Source organism: Tasmannia lanceolata, unplaced genomic scaffold (assembly GCF_043159265.1).
Source record: "Tasmannia lanceolata isolate RefF3 unplaced genomic scaffold, GAP_Taslan_0.1 ptg000002l, whole genome shotgun sequence".
NCBI classification, from domain to species: Eukaryota; Viridiplantae; Streptophyta; class Magnoliopsida; order Canellales; family Winteraceae; genus Tasmannia; species Tasmannia lanceolata.
The window spans coordinates 56,373,655-56,386,183 of NW_027518679.1; the positions used below are offsets into that span (position 1 = coordinate 56,373,655).

A 12,529-nucleotide genomic window follows, 5' to 3' on the forward strand; every position below is an offset into this window, starting at 1 on the left:
TCGTCTGCTTTCGACGAGCTGTTTTCAGACCTACCTCTGATTGAATGGTCATAACTCACTCAATCCAACTCGGAATTCAGTGAAATTTAGGCCCAATCGAAGCTGTCGAAGTCTAGTTTGTAACAAAAGAAACAGAGGTGAAAATTCAAAATATTCTAGGAGTTACGAGGGAAATAGTAAGACTCGTCAGCTATCAGTGAGCTGTTTTCAGACCTACCTCTAATTGGACGGTCATAACTCACTCAATTCAACTTAGAATTCAGTTAAATTTGCCCCCAATCGAAGCTGTCGAAGTCTAGTTTGTAACGAATGAAACGGAGGTGAAAATTTCAAGTATTTTAGGAGTTATGAGGGAAACAGTGAGACTTATCTGTTTTTGTCGAGTTGTTTTCAGACCTACCACTGATTGAACGGCCATGACTCACTCAATTCAACTCGGAATTCAATGAAATTTGTGTCCAATTGAAGCTGTCGAAGTCTACTTTGCAACGAAAGAAACACAGGTGAAGAATTCAAAGTATTCTAGGAGTTATGAGGGAAACAGTGAGACTCACCAGCTGTGTGCGAGCTGTTTTCAAACCTACCTCTAATTGAGCTGCTACAACTCACTCAATTCAACTCGGAATTCGGTGAAATTTAGACCCAATCGAAGCTGTCGAATTATAGTTTGCAGCGAAAGAAACGGAGGTGAAAAATTCAAAGTATTTTGGCAGTTATGATGGAAACAGTGAGACTCGTCTACTTGAGGTGAGCTGTTTTAAGACTTACCTCAGATTGAACGGCCATAACTCACACAATTCAACTCGAAATTCAGTGAAATTTGCACCGAATTGAAGCTGTCGAAGTCTAGTTTGCAACGATAGAAACGGAGGTGAAAAATTCTAAGTATTTTTGGAGTTATGAGGGAAGTAGTGAGACTCGTCTGCTTTCAGCAAGGTATTTTTAGACCTACCTCTGATTGAACGGTCATAACTCACTCAATTCAACTCGGAATTCAGTGAAATTTGGGTCCAATCGAAGCTGTCGAAGTCTAATTTGCAACGAAAGAAACGGAGGTGAAAAATTCACAGTATTCTAGGAGTTACAAGGGAAACAATGAAACTCGCCAGCTGTCGGCGAGTTGTTTTCAGACCTACCTCTGATTGAATGGCCATAACTCACTCAATTCAACTCGGAATTCAGGAAAATTTGTACCCAATTGAAGCTGTCAAAGTCTAGTTTGCAACAAATGAAACGGAGGTAAAAAATTCAAAGTATTTTGGGAGTTATGAGGGAAACAGTGAGACTCAACAGCTTGCGGCGAGCTGTTTTCAGCCCTACCTCTGATTGAATGGCCATAACTCACTCAATTCAACTCGGAATTTTATGAATTTTTTGCCGAATCGAAGTTGTCGAAGTCTAGTTTTCAACGAAAGAAACGGAGGTGAAAAATTCCAAGTATTCTAGGAGTTATGAGGGAACAGTGAGACTCGGTAGCTTGCGGTGAGCTGTTGTCAGACCTACCTCTGATTGAAATGCCACAACTCACTCAATTAAACTCGAAATTCAGTGAAATTTACGCCGAATTGAAGCTGTCGAAGTCTAGTTTGCAACGAAAGAAATAGAGGTGAAGAATTCCAAGTATTTTAGGAGTTACGAGGGAAACAATGAGACTCTTTTACTTTCGGCGAGCTGTTTTCAGGCTTACCTCTTATTGAACTGCCATAACTCACTCAATTCAACTTAGAATTCATTGAAATTTGTGCCCAATCGAAGCTGTCGAAGTCTAGTTTGCAACAAACAAAATGGAGGTGAAAATTTCAATGTATTTTGGGAGTTATGAGGGAAACAGTGTGACTCGGCAGCTTGCGGCGAGTTATTGTCAGACCTACCTCTGATTGAACAACCATAACTCACTCAATTCAACTCGAAAATTCAGTGAAATTTGCACCCAATCGAAGCTGTCGAAGTCTAGTTTGCAACAAAAAAAACGGAGGTGAAAAATTCAAACTATTCAGGGAGTTATGAGGGAAACAGGGAGATTCGGCTGCTTGCGGCGAGCTGTTTTCAGACCTACCTCAGATTGAACGACCATGACTCCCTCAATTCAACTCGGAATTCTGTGAAATTTGCACCCAACCGAAGCTATCGAAGTCTAGTTTGCAACAAAAGAAACGAAGGTGAAAAGGATAGAATCAAGCGAGAGAGAGCCCAAAAGGCAAAGTACCGTTCTAGGAAGAAAGCTGCATGCCTCGTCATCCAAAAGACATGGCGAATGTACCGAGCTAGAAGAGAATATAAAAGTTACTTTGGTTTCGTCTTTCTGATTCAGAGTTTGCTTAGTTCGAAGATTGCCCTAGATAGTTACATACGCGTCAAGTGTGCCACTAACATCATCCAACGCACCTGGAGAGCCCGAATCATTCAACGTAGCTCCTGTTCGCCTAAAGAAGAATTTTCCCAAGAAGAAAGTGGAAGATGACATATGGCGATCATGAGCTCGATCTTCAGTGAGATGATCAAGATCTATTTTCCTTCGAGTTCTTGTACATGTCGACACGAAAGGAAGATCCTCAACAACCATATGAAGCTTTCAAGTCCGTGAACAATAAGAATCTTTCGCTACGAAACCATATTACTTTTAAAAATTATTATCAAGACGAATGTTTATACGATGTTGTGGACATGGATACTGGTCATACAATGTGCACTAAGTTACGGGTATACGACATCAACTTGCTTCAGGAAGGAGTGATCAGAGCTAAACTCGAGGACGAGTTTCTTTCAAGGGGGGAGGATATGATGTAGGACAATGTTTGTGTTCTCTCTAGATTTTTCTTTTTCTATTAGTTTTATGAGCAATGATAGATACAAGGGAGCCCTTGCATAAAGAGCGGCAAAAGGGCTATTCATTGGATCCACGTCATTTTCAGTTACATTTTAAAATTGCTTGAAAAAGAAAAATCAGTTACATTTGATGATGTGGATCCAATCACGAGCCCTTTTGCGGCTCTTTATGCAAGGGCTCCCTTGGATCTATCATTCCTCTAGTTTTATTGTATTTATCTCTTTAGTTAGTTTGTTGAGGTATCTTTAATAGTTAGCATCAGATAAAGATTGACTAGGGATAGGATTTAGACGGTGTTCTTCTTCTATAGGCTCGAAGACGGTGTTCTTCGCCTATTCCGCATGCCTACGCCTACGCCACACAGCCATCCCCCACCCCCAACTTGGGGCCAACAATAACATTCTTTTCAGCAATAAACAACGCACCTCCAGAAGAGTCCGCAGATGGAAAGAAGGGAGGTATAATTTCCTCTTATTAAACTCAGAACCAGTGAAAAGAAATCAACACCATCTTTCAGTTACATGGAGCTCCACAAAATAAAAGTAGATCAAACAAAAAAAAACCCAAATTATAAATAATTTCAGCTTTAATAATTAAACCATTCAACAACTGACTTCTCTTTTTTTTTCTGAAACGTGCAGCTTATAGACCCATCACACCGAAACATGCAATAGATGCAGATTAGGAAAGCAAGTAGCAAGAAAGAAATTCGGTAACTATTGAAGTATAAATGATTAAATAACGCCAACTCTAACAGCTTAAGCCTCCGGAGTAATTGCTTGTTTCACATGGTATCAGAGCAATTGGCTCACGGCAGGTCTTGAGTTCAAAACCCAACAACTCATTGCCATGAGCACGGGCAACCCAAAAAAGATGGGTCACACTTGAGGGGAGTGTGAAAGTGTAAATGATTAAATAACACCAACTCTAACAGCTTAAGCTTTTGGAGTAATTGGTTGTTTCTTGGTAACCAAGCTAACTGGCAGTAATAAAAAATTGAGTAAAAATTAGAAGACAATGATGATGAAAAAATACTATCTCTTACCTTGTTGAAACCTACCACGTGAAATGAAAAAAAAAAAAAAGGCTACTAATATTGGCACTACTATGTTTTAATGATTGCACAAAAGTCAGCTTGTCTTTTCTTTTTTAATTGGCTTCAGAGAATTTTTGGGAATTGCATGATGAGTTAGTGCAATTATCACAACATGGTAGTGCCAATATCAATAGGAAAAAAACCAGACAAAATCTAAAAGATAAAGAGAGAGGGGGAGAATAAAAAGAGAGATTTGGGACTATTTGTTACCTTCTGCGAGCTAAACCGGGAAAGAGTTTGACGAGCTCATCTGAAGACATGTCGAGTAGGGCATCCAAATCAATGTTTCATTAGGGGTAGTATGAGCATTTTCCATTGTCATGGACTAGTCTATATAAAGCTCCTTCATGTCATATTCTTTAGTTTTTGATGTTTGAATTTGAAGGTTATAGAGATCCCTTAGGGGGTGTAGACATCCCATTTTGACCGGACCCGAGTTCGCGTTGCTTGGGCGAAGCTCCGTCAAATCGGTGAGTTGGGGTCCCAAATTGAACCCTAAAGTAGCTTATGGTCCCACCGAGGTCCCCGTAAAGTTTCGACAAAATCCAACTTGATTTGGCAAATATGACGAGCCGAGAAGGAGGCGTAGTAGAAGTGCATAAAGGGGGGTGAATTATCTGTGGAAGGGAATGTCCGAGTGAGAAGGGGGGTGAGTTAACCTGTGATGAGCGCGCCCAAGCCGAATAGGACAAAAATGGCGGGCGCACCTCATCAATTTCCGCGCGCCTCATCAAGTGGGAGTGCGAATATCAGCATTTTTTTTTTATATAAACAAAAAATCAAAAAGAGGGATCACTGTTCATTTTCATTTAAAAAACAAAGAAAAGAGAGCGAGAGCAGAGAGAGATAGAGAGAGAGATCTGAGAAAAGGGAAATCCCAAATCTCAATCTCAGGTTCCTCTTCTCCGATTGGAATCTCACCGGATTCCGGCCAAGTCCTAGTCGGAATTTTCGTTTTGATTCCCCTATTTTCTTTCCTTATAAGCTTCTCCGATCGTATCTCATCACCGATGCCTTCTTCTCCGTCATTACCTCAGTGATTTCTAACCCTAACTCATTACTTCTCTATCGATATCTCTATTTCTTAGATCTATTATAAATTTTTGAAAAATCTCTTAGATCTAAAGTATTAAAGGAATTTCTGAGATTTGTGAAGACGAGCGAGAGAAATCTGGGAAATCTCAAGATCTGAGATCTCATATCTGAGAAGAGATCTCGGTTTTTCTTATCCTCCGATCGATCTCGCCTAGGATCCGACATCCTCTTTCTCCAAGTGCCATTTCAAAGTTTCTTCTCCGGCAAGTCATTGTTCTCCGGCGAGATCTGTCGTCATTTCAGGCCAAGATCCTTTTGATATTTTACCCTAGCTTCCTTTTGTTCTCTCCTTTCTTAATCTGACCAAATTTCTATCAATTTTGGTGGAATTTTCTATTGCAAACCCAAAAAAGCCTTCGAAAATTTCAGATCTGAACTTCTATTGTTTAGATCTGATCTTTTCCTTTTAGTATATTTGCAAAGGAAAGTCGGATTGTTGCATCTTAAAGGATCTGCAATATTTGTGGATCTCCGGTGTGGAATTCATCCGAAGAGGAAGGTAGACATTCATCGATAACAGGTAAAATCTTCATCATTACCCTGTGTATTTTTATTTTTATTTTTTTAGATCTGATGGATTTCTCTTCTTAAAATTACATCTATAATTGTATAATATCTGATTTGAATGATGTGCCTTTGATTTTGGATTATCTGATGAATTTGATTTTTCAAATTAAATTTAGCAACTGTTATGTCTGAATTTTATTGTTGATTTGTAAAAGACACTTCCTTGTTGCTATTTTCTTATGTTGATAATCATTGAATCAAAATAATATGTTCCGGCCATTTATCCTTATCTTGATCAGATTATATGAAGGTAGTGGGTTTTGAGAATTAGAGTTTTGTATCAGAAATATATTTCATGCTAATTTGATTATATGATTCGTGTTTTGAGCAAAGGGAATTACATAAGGTTCTAAGGATTTATTGAATATGTCGATGTTTTACAGCCACATTTCATACCAAGCTTGCATGGCTCATTAATGATGGGGCTAGATAGTGTTCATATCAGTTTCTTCAATTTTTTTAGTTATGACAGTTTCTAAGAGTCTGTCTTCAAGTGCAATAGTGAATTCACCCTACACTGATATTATCTTTTGTGTTGAATCTGTGGTGGACTTAGATCGCTGGTCGATTTTATTCAGCCCAACCATACCTAGATGGTAGTGTGTTCCTCATCTCATTACCCTGGTCATCTAAAATGATATTAGATGGGTTATGATTTAATATGCATGCAGTATAATTAGTTTATTTCTTGGCAATATATGTGAACCCAAGCTATTTGGAATATTCCCATGTGCTGAACATTTGGTCTAGAACAGGGTAAACATTAAAATAATTCCTTGACATCCTTAGGTTCATGCATGTTGTGAAGCATTTAGCTGAATTGGAGACTGTAATTAGAATTACTCACGAGAAATCCAAGAAAAATAATACGCAAGAGGGAAATGGTACTTGGTCATTCCAGATTCAAGATGTTTTTACCCTGGAAAATGATGGTTCTGATGATACGACAACCTTGATGGATAGAAAGGATAATGTATTCATTATGTCCAATCGGAAATCGAATGTATCCGGTGCTTCAAGTAGATTTGAGGTTCATTTCAGATTGAGCGGTTGTAATTGTCTCTGCGGCAATTGGTGGAATTGCATTTTCCTATTTGGGACAACCTGTTATTGTGGACCTGGTGGTTTGAATTTCATCAGTGAATTGGTACGGGTTGAGACTGTCGCGCAGTTTGGTGTTGTCTTCCTCCTTTTTGCTTTGGGATTTGAGTTTTCTTTGACAAAGTTAAAAGCTGTTGGGACAGTTGCTGTTCTTGGAGGGCTTCTTCAGATTGTTATTTTTATGTTTCTGTGTGGCATCACTGCCATGCTGTGTGGTGAAAAGTTGTTAGAGGGCATATTTGTTGACTCTTTCTTATCAATGTCATCAACGGCAGTGGTTTCTAATTTTTTGGTGGAAAGGAGTAATACGAATGCTCTTCATGGACAAGTCATCATTGGGACCCTCATTCTTCATGATTGTGCCGTTGGTTTTTTATTTGCTCTGATTCCAGTATTGGGTGGCAATAGTAGAATTTTTCTAGGAATAATGTCCTTGGCAAAGTTGTTGCTGGTGTTGTCCATGTTCCTTACTGTGGCATCTATATTATCTTGGTCTTTCGTTCCTCGGTTCTTGAAGCTAATGATACAATTATCGTCTCAAACGAATGAACTTTATCAACTAGCTTCAGTGGCTTTCTGCTTATTATTGGCTTGGTGCAGTGATAAGCTAGGCTTAAGTCTTGAGCTAGGATCATTTGCTGCTGGAGTTATGATATCAACCACTAACTTTGCTCAACATACCTTAGAGCAGGTGGAACCAATCCATAACTTATTTGCAGCACTCTACCATCCTTGCAACAGATATGTTTAAGACAAAAGACGTTGCAGAAACTCTAGAAACTGAGAATATTGAACTGTTCTCCCTTGTTGAGAGCACCCAATGAGTGAAAGTGGAAAAATTGTTGGCTACATCTGGGGTTTCTCACGGGTTTTGAACTCATCCAAGAATTTTTCCTGGAGGATATCCAAATCTGTTTTGGTATTTGTTCCCTTGCTACAGAGTAGCCCAGGTCTGTAATCTGATAGTAATGGAGTGTGGTGACCCTTGAAGCCAGGATTGTGCCTACTCATTCACACGACAGAGACAGAATAATTGGTACAGGATGAAGAAACTCCTCTGTGATCTGTGTCTAGATCTATGGGATTCGATACCGTATAGTCAGTTTTAGGATATTCAATAGGGCTGCTGTACTTGAAATTTTTTATTTTCTCCAGGAATCAGATTCATTTTTGCTTTGAAGCATAGCTACTGTCCCTTAAGTTTATGCATTTTATAATTGAGAGTTTGGTTTAATCAAATAACCATAGCAGCCCTCTATTGTTTTTGAACATAATAGCCCATTCCAATGGCCATTTTACTGTCACAGAGCCAACCCTGTTTTATGCACATGATTAAGCATATTTCAGCCCCTGTTTGAGGTGCAAATCTGTCCATCTTTTGTTCCCTGTTTAACACAGTGCACGCACACAGGTCTGTCTCTGTTTGACACAGGTTATGCATTCGTATTTGGGATTTTTACTTGGTTTAAAATTCATATTTGCTATCCTTTGGAATATAACTGCTGTCCTATAGGTTTATGCCTTATAAATGTGATTTGATTGAGGTCAAAATTCATATCTGTTGTCCTTTGGAAGGTAACTGCTGTCCTATAGGTTTATGCCTTATAAATGTGTTTTGATTGAGTTAAAAATCATATTGTTGTATTAGTTATCCTTTGACATTGTTATGTCATTCTCTGGTTTGGCCTCTTTGGGGCGCTGTTACCTCATATTCATAATGGTACTGAAAGAGTATTTTTTACTTTGATTGTGTTAATGTTTGTCTAACATTAAATCTTCATTTGAGTGTGAGCCAGGTCAGTGTTTTCTCATTTGTAGGAAGGTTCCTTAGATGAGAATCTTTCTCCTTTAGTCTAGCTGCTTATTTTTAATTACTCTTAGAGATTAGTAGAGCCTTTCTTGTTTATGAGGGCGATGAAGGCGCTAGCCCAAGCCCATTATTTTAGGGGACTTGCTCAGTCTTAGTAGAGCTTCCCCTCTTTTATTTATTAAACTTCTCTAGTCTTATAGAAACCTTTAAGTGATAGTTTCTCTTCCTCATTTAGGAGACCATTGTGGTCTTATTAACGAGTTTCGTGCTAGGAGACACACTCTGTTTCGTTGAGGTAATTCTCATTTGGAGACAAGCCTCATTTTCGACCTCCCCTTAGGGAGGTCGCTTTAGTTTGGTAGGGAGTATACCCATAGGAGGCATGCCTTGTCTCATTTATAGAGCCCCTATTTGGAGACAAGCCTTGTCTCATTTAGAGGGTTTCCATTTTTAGAAGGCTTACCCAGCCTTATATTGGAGCAGCTTCTTTTAGAGAGTCTTTGCCTCATTCCTCCTTTAAGTTGTAGCATTAGAGAGCCTTTGGCTCATTTGTCTTTTTTAGTGATTTTTGCTAGAGAGTCTTTGACTCACTCATCCTTTAGATAGTGTTATTAGAGAGTCTTTGACTCAATTATCTTTAATGGTCTTGCTAGAGAGTCTTTGACTCATTTGTCTTCTTTAGTGGTTTTTATTAGAGAGTCTTTGACTCATTCGTCCTTTGGATGGTATTATTAGAGAGTCTCTGACTCATTTATTTTTCTTAGGATTGTTATTAGAGAGTCTTTAACTCATTTACTTTCGCTTTTGATAGTGTTATTAGTTAGGGGATTCCCCTATTTAGCCCTAGAGTTTTGCTTTGTATATTCCCTTAGGTCTTTAACCAAAAGGGTGAAAACTCTTTAAACTTCAAAAACATTGAAAACTTTAAAAATGTCAAAAACATTTGAAAACATTAAAAACCTTAAATCTTTTGGATTGTTAAGTAGTAGTTAGGAGAGTTCGTTTTCGAACTACGTTGGCTTGATCCTCTTCCGAGGTACGTAGTGCAGCTTGGGATTTACATCCCAAGTCCAGCCAAACTTTTTTTGTAAATAATATTTTAAACTTTCTTAAAAAGCCTTTAAAACCTTGTTTTTCAAAAGATCTCCCTCTAGAGTTAGGAGTTTCTCCTAGATAGAGAGTTTTAGAGTTATGTGTTTCTTTTGATAGGTTGTTTGTTTGTTTGTTTTGTTGTGTGCTTGTTTTAGAGTTAGGGGTCTGTCCTAGAGTTATAGGAGCGCCTCCGTCCGGTCAGTCGGCGATCCACATCGCCGAGTGATGACTAGAATAGGATACGCTAGTCCACCCTTGGTTTTCCTTAGGAAATGCAGCCTAGTTACACATAGGTTGTAGGAATCACCTGCATTAGCTTAAGGCTAATCTGCATTTAGTTAGGGCATATAGGGTGTCCTAAAATCCACAATCTACTGGAATTTGAATAATCATACAAGAAACTTTAATAATTGGTCCGGTCTTTTAGATCGAGTCTAGGATAGAGGTCTAGGTGTCTTAGACATCCTAGCTTAGAATAGGCGCGAAGAACTACTTTGCCTTGATTCTCGTGGAGGCGGGGATACGTAGGCTTCTTTGGATGAATATCAGATCATCCGAGGACTCGGGCTAATCATTTAGAGTCTTAGGATTTGTTGTGTTGTTATTGTATGTTTTATTGTGTTTTTCTTATTTTCTTGTATTGATCCTATACCTTTAGCTATAGCTTGCATGTGTTTGCACATCAGAACTTAGACACCAGTTAGGTATGTCACTCATAACCTAGCTATGCTTAGGTGACACATCTTTCATTTTATTTTATGTGTGCTTATTATCTTATCCTCAGGAAATGCATGCTTAGGTAGACGATTCCTGAGGATTGTTCCGATTTCACATGATTTTTATCCAAACTTCTTTGGAGTTAATAATAAATGGCATAAGAGACCAAGTGCTTGCACTCGGACGAATCGGGGGTGCTCTCAGACCTTCTCCATTCGTAACCAGGCACGAACCCATATATATTTCTGGTTATCCATTGCACAGAGGATTTGATTTTAGGGTTCCATGGCATACCCATGGATGGCGACTCTGAGTTTATTTTAGGTATGTCTCGGTTTCGAGCCTTGGCTCCGGATCGAGACATATCTCTTTCTTTTTATATCGCCACTCGTGCTATGCTATGAGGGTGGCATCCGTTTCGAGAGTTCCCTGGCAGAGCTCTCCATTCACGTGGATGATCCGGAAGGTGTCGGGGACACATTCCCACGCCTCTATCTCGGATCGGGGTCCACAGGGGGAAAGATAGAGAAACTTGTTCCTCTCATTTATCTTTCTTGATTTTTCTTAGGAATTGGAAATTGAATATTAGTTTCTTAATCTTTTTCTCCTTTTCTTCCATCCAACCTCCTGTTGAATGCAAGATTCATATATGTTGCTATTCTTGGCCTGTTCTCTTTTGTCACCTCCCTAGAAGAAACGCTCGAGGCCCTATCTTTTGCAAAAGTTCAAAAAAAAAGGAAAACACATCAGATTTGTATGTTCCCTTTCAAATCTACATTTTCTTGTCAAAATGCAAATCATTTATGCTGGAAATTCAATTTCAAGAAAGCTGAACCAAGAAAAGATTGGATTTAGAATGGATCTAATCCAATTTCACCAAAACTAGTCCATGGTGTAATCTCTGTGCATTGAAGATCAAATCTCCAAGGACGTCAAACTTCTCATTTCATAGACTTTCTAATACTCCACGATTCCACGTAAATGTAACAAACAAGCATTTTTGTTAGCATTATACACTAGTATGCCTTTGAAATGCACCAGCATGAAGCTTTTAGTGATTGACTCGAGTACTTGATTAGTAAAACACATAAAAATATATGTTGTGTTATGCAAAGCAAATGACAAAATTATCCATTCCCATAGCCCATTGTAGACAACCTGTTAATTGGAAATTAAAACAATGGACAAATTAAACAATATTCACAAAGAAGATAGAAGCAAAATGCACAAAATAAAGACAGATAGAGAGAGTAGCAAGAGTGTACCAAGATTTACAGTGGTTCGGTCCTTAGATCCACGCTAAGGCATACTCCACTCCACCAAGGTATCTTGATGGCTTCATTAACCCAATCCTCTTAACGGTGAGAAGTAAACGAATTACAATTGAGGATGGCTCCGAGCCTCACTACTTGCCGTCAGAGATAGCTCTGCGTCTCATTCGTAACCAGGCATTGACCTTTTCTTCTCTGGTTATCCGTTACAACAGAGTATATTATGGGTTCCAGGGCCTTAATCCCTGGATGACGACTCTTCTTTATATTTAGGTACGTCTTGGTTCCGAGTTCTACTCCGAATCAAGAGGTATCGCACACGCCATGACTCATGCTCTGAGGGCACTACTTTGAGAGAGCCTCAGCGGAGCTCTCCTTCTCATGTGGAGATCGAGGATGAGGGGATTTATCCCCGCATTCGAGATCGGGGTCCATAAGCTCCCAACACTCGCTCTTTAAAGATGGCTCCGTGTTTCCAAAACACCTGCCAATTACAAATATGGATCAAGAAAAGAAAGAGTACAAGATGCCTTTACATGACTACAAGAGATGGAAAATATGTACAAATTTGATCTCATGTCCAATCCCTTTGAATATGGTCTAATAGATGCTCCAAGGGCTTTTCTAACTCAATATGACGTTCAAATTAAGTTTTGGAGTGTTAGAATTAAGTTTAAAGGCTTGGGGAACCCTTATATAGGCTTAGAACACAAAACTAGCCGTTAGAATGGCAAAACTGTAAATTCTGCACATTTCCAACAACTAGTCGTTTGAGCCCCAACGACTATATTTTTTAGCCAGCCCCGGTTGACCGGCCCTACTCAGTCGACCACCTAACTCTGTAGACCGGCCCTATTTCAATTTTGATTTTCAATTTTGTCTATCTTTTTGGGATTTTGTCTATGGCCTTTGCCTTATGTTTTAACATTCTTTGGGACCTTATTTAACTTCCA

At 39.0% G+C, this 12,529-nt stretch overlaps 1 pseudogene; it reads left to right on the forward strand.

The window, feature by feature from the left end:
• Positions 1–6,378: 6,378 nt before the first annotated feature.
• LOC143845498 (K(+) efflux antiporter 5 pseudogene) lies at positions 6,379–7,437 on the forward strand (annotated as a pseudogene).
• Positions 7,438–12,529: the final 5,092 nt, after the last annotated feature.